The 4,736-nt window shown below is 31.8% G+C and overlaps 1 non-coding gene across 1 annotated transcript; it reads left to right on the top strand.

Moving 5' to 3' along the window:
• Positions 1 to 1,328: 1,328 nt before the first annotated feature.
• Positions 1,329 to 1,402, top strand: Trnat-agu (transfer RNA threonine (anticodon AGU)). The gene has a single exon. It is a non-coding gene; the product is annotated as a tRNA-Thr (tRNA).
• Positions 1,403 to 4,736: the final 3,334 nt, after the last annotated feature.

Genomic DNA, 4,736 nt, shown 5'->3' with positions numbered 1-4,736 from the left:
AATTCATCATTTAGATTCGCAATTAATTGATATTATTTAAGTGTTATAGTTTTTTTTATATTTGATACTTAGATATAAAATATTTTAATTAATCAACAATAACAAAAATACAGATACGATGAGGCGTACCTCTCAAATGTAACTTGTAATTTGTTTTGACTAACTACTTGACTAACTTAGTCGTCAGCGTGACATATGGGCATGTATGTATTTAGAAAATAGTAGTGCGATTCTGTAAGAACTCACTTCATTACTCATCCGTCAAATTTTGCTAACCGACTTATGGTGATATTTTATTTTAATACGTGTATTCTTGTAAACTTATAATTATTATGTACAATGTCGCATATCGCTTTCTGAGATTTCACGACCGTTTTCTGCTTTGTCTACAGGTTGCTATCATCGTTTAAGACACCGGCAAGAAACGTATGAGATTCTTTAACAGACATAAGTAATATAGTAGTAGTAGTAGTAGTAATTTTATATTTACTGAATAATATTATAAATTAATACAATCATTATTGTTATAAGAATTTTAGGCTGAAGAACGATATTTTGCTACAATTATTAATTAATAAAATATAATAAAAAACGTAAGTAGAATGGGGAACTGACCTCTATGACTCATTTCACTCATGGTATTACTGTAACATAATATTGAACTAAAAAAGCCTTTGATATCATAACGCGATAACAAAGCGATATTCGACACGGCTGACGATACAAACCGAAACAGTAATGTGTTTGTAAATCGTGTTGAGATAAAGACATATATGTCGCTGCTGGGCTAAGGTCCCCTGATGAGGAAAGGCTTGGAGCTCATTCTACGCTGCTCAAATGCGGATTGGTGGGTACACACGGCAAAATTTCAATGAAATAAAACACGTGCAAGATTCCTCACGCTGCTTTCCTTCACCGTTGATCACGAATGTAATTAAAATGTTACAATAAATAACATTAATACACGATGTCGTTTAACCAGTATATTATTATTTAAACAAATGTATTCTATTCAATATAATATATAGTATAAAGCCGAATCCAGACTTTTACGATTATCTCGCGGAGTACGCTTGAGAAGTGGTCCCGTCTACACACGATTCACAATTTTTTAGTATATAAGCTTTTTTATAAACTATCGAATGTCACAATTGATTGGGACACAAAACAGGTCCTTAAGTTTGAATTAACCAAAGTTGACTCAACCCAGCTGTGAGTCGTTTACAGGATACTACTTACACCTGGAAGATAAATAAATGTATCCTTAAGGATTTGGATTGCAGTATCAACAATCCCAACTCTTCGCTTAATTCACGTAGCAGCTCACAGGCGCCGTGGCTTAGTTGGTTAAAGCGCCTGTCTAGTAAACAGGAGATCGTGAGTTCGAATCTCACCGGTGCCTTAATTGAAAATTCAATTATATATTTTTGTGTTTTTTCATGTTCTATGAATATTTTTTAAATATCTTATGAATTAATCGAATAATAAATATGTGTTTCACTGTTTTGTTTGCATCATTGTTAACTTAACTTTTTATTTATTATTGTAATGTAGTAGATCTTAATTGCGTAATGTTCATCTACTCATTATAGACACAAAGCAAACACAGGACACTTTAAGCTCACAAATACAAGATCGTTTTGCGTAATACAAAATGAGTTATATTGTATATTTGAAAAACAATATTAAAAATTAGATTATCAAAAAAAAAATGATCAAAATTACCGACAAAGCTTGCAAAACCAGACAAAGCGATAAGTTATAGCTTGTAACGTTATACGTTTGTCGATGAAACGAGAATGGAGACCGACTTCGATTAATTTGCTTCACGAAGGGCGCATTCCAGCCAAGTAAGCCATATTTATTTATTTATAAATTTATTAATTTACGATCAACAAGAGGTACGCACTTACGAGTACATTGTGGAATAATGTTTTAAAATATATCTGCTGCAATTTTTGCTGGAATAACACATATGCATTTCCCCCACATGAGTTGGGGGGTTGTGGGGCTCACCGGTGATGAACGCGCCGGAATACCCACTAAAAACCCACTCCGTCTTGTCGGGGGACGTCACGGGATCGCTTGCGCATACTACAGTGCAGTCCAGACGGTTGGCCTCTGCGGGCAAGTCAATTAATTTAATGTTGTAATTTTTTTAAGCAATGCCCAGTGGCCCAGCTTCTGTAACATGTGAATCAAGCGAAGATTATACCAGGTGCAGTCAAAGCGCTGTGCTTATTATTCACCTCGGACGCGAAAGCTGCATTGTCAGACAAAATGTGTATCTGTCAACCAATATTGGAAAGGATTGGTCGCATAAAACCCAAACTTTTTCTAAAGAAGATTTTCAAGACCTTTGATATATATATTATAATTTCTTGCGGTCTCCACAGTTTAGAGTGTGGTAGCTTTATGTATATGTTTATATTTTCCGTTTCAGCGCTACAATCAACATTTTTAGATTGCATTCTTTTTTCGTTAACCTCATTGGTGGCTCAACTTTGTAAGCTATGACTTTTACTTTACACAAAAACAATTGAACGAGACATTTTTATAAATAGAATTCATTCCTCGTTTAAAATAAAAATAAAACAATTATTCTAGACGCAGATATAAACATCGTTTTATCTTGTGTATCTGCCGTCATATCAGGAGATATTATATTTTCTCACAACGTGCGTCGCGTTGCATATTTGCTTTCAGCTCGAAGGTATCTTCATATAAAGCAATGTCAATTTAGTTGATTGAAATCACACACGTTTATTATTGTTTTTTTTTTATTAGAGAGGCGAAGACATTTTATATTGTTTTTTTTTTCAGAAATGTAATAATACGAATTTTTTTTTTGTTATTTTATATTTTAGTGTACAATTATAATACTAAGAATATTAAACTCCTTATTATTTGAAATATGTTATTACTGATATTCAAAATTAATTCATGTTATTTTAATTTTTTTTCATATTTGCTTAAACAAATGCATTCCTTTTATGAATCCGCCGATAATTCTTTGATCGTTTTATAACTTCAAAATACTTTAGACTTTAGTTGGAACTTATAAGGGTTAGATTCCCTTTGAGTGATAAAGTGTGCGAAAGAGAAAGCGAATGTTTAGCATTCAAGGAGCAATTGCAATCCGATACGGCATGGTTGCTTGTGCTTTATGATTTTGGATTTTTCTGTTAATGTCAAAGTCGCCGCTGTATGTACGAATGTAGAGTTACAAAGATTTAGATACGAATTTACTTTTTATATAAATTTATTAATATATTTTTATTGTTTTGTAGGGTGAAATATGTACCTATTGGTTGAGATTAAATCTATAGGAGAATTTGTATTAACAATATTATATATTTAAGGAAATATTTTACGGATCGGTGATACGGATGGTGTTATAGATGATTTCCACCTAAAAGATACTGTATTCAAGTGGACTATTACAAGAGCTTTTAAATCGTCATCTAACAATATTCCTTTAAATTTATTAAATAAATAATAGTATAGTTATATTTAATCATTAAGGATGAGCCGGTGTAATTAATGTCATAGTGGACTAAATATCTCCGAGTGGTTTGATAACACCTACCGTGTTTACAGAGCAGCCTGTCTGTCCAAAATACGAAAGAAGAGACATATTGTTGCCATCTGTTTTGACATAATATGTGTGTCAAGTCGAAGTCACAAAAACAGTTCATTGTAATCCATCGTTCAATCTTTATTAATTCAATTTCAATCTCATTCTTTTTTCAATTTTCAGTCGTGTTCGATTTTTCGAAAATCGAACAATGCGAACTCGCTATAACCAAATCTATTGCAATTTTCATTATTGTTACAGGCACATATCATTATGTAACGATTTTATTATTTATCGCGGCATACGTCATGTTCAAGAGATTCTAAAGGCTGGGTCACACGCTCCCACAGTGTTCTTCATTGTTTTTACATTATTTATACAGCCTCGCACCGCTCCTTACAAATTAAGATACAGGGTAGTGAACTTTATTTTATGATGTTGGACAGACATAGTGTTATTGCGTCCATAATATTACAATCGGACTTAGAATTATGATTTTATTTTCAATGGATTCATTGTCATTTGAAATTCATTTACATTAAATAATATATATATATATAGGGCTGTCTGTTCGTGTATTGGTTAATCGTTGTAAGCAAGATCGTTTTATGATTTATTATGTGACATTATTGTATGATATGATATTATTTTTTTTGCAACGTACTATTTATAATTTATCTATATATTAACATGATTAAGATTTAATAAATAATGTAGTTTTGTTGAAATAGAAAATTGAAGTAAGGCAGTCATAATTATTCCGCTTATTCAATGTTTTTTTTTGTTTCTATATAATATTTCTAGAGATCAAAATTAAGTAAAAATTTATATATAATTATATATAGACAGACATAATAGTTAACTACTTGTATTATGTATTTGGATGAACTTATAAGAAATAGTTCTCAATTTCGAGAAGATTTCGAAAACGCCGCAAAATTTTGTTAATTTATGACACATGTATCAGAATTTATCCGACACATCCAGGCTCTTAAGACGTTCCTTCATCACTGAGCTCAAACCTGGCTCAAGCCCACAGTCATAATTTTGCCATGAAGTTACTATGTCCACTTTAAAATAGTATGTTATCAATCGGTTAACTTAACAGTAACTTAAGCCCATGATAAACTTACCATGTATGTTATCGGGAGACATCTGT

Source organism: Nymphalis io, chromosome 18 (genome assembly GCF_905147045.1).
Source record: "Nymphalis io chromosome 18, ilAglIoxx1.1, whole genome shotgun sequence".
NCBI classification, from domain to species: Eukaryota; Metazoa; Arthropoda; class Insecta; order Lepidoptera; family Nymphalidae; genus Nymphalis; species Nymphalis io.
This window is presented reverse-complemented; position numbering and strand designations above follow the sequence as displayed.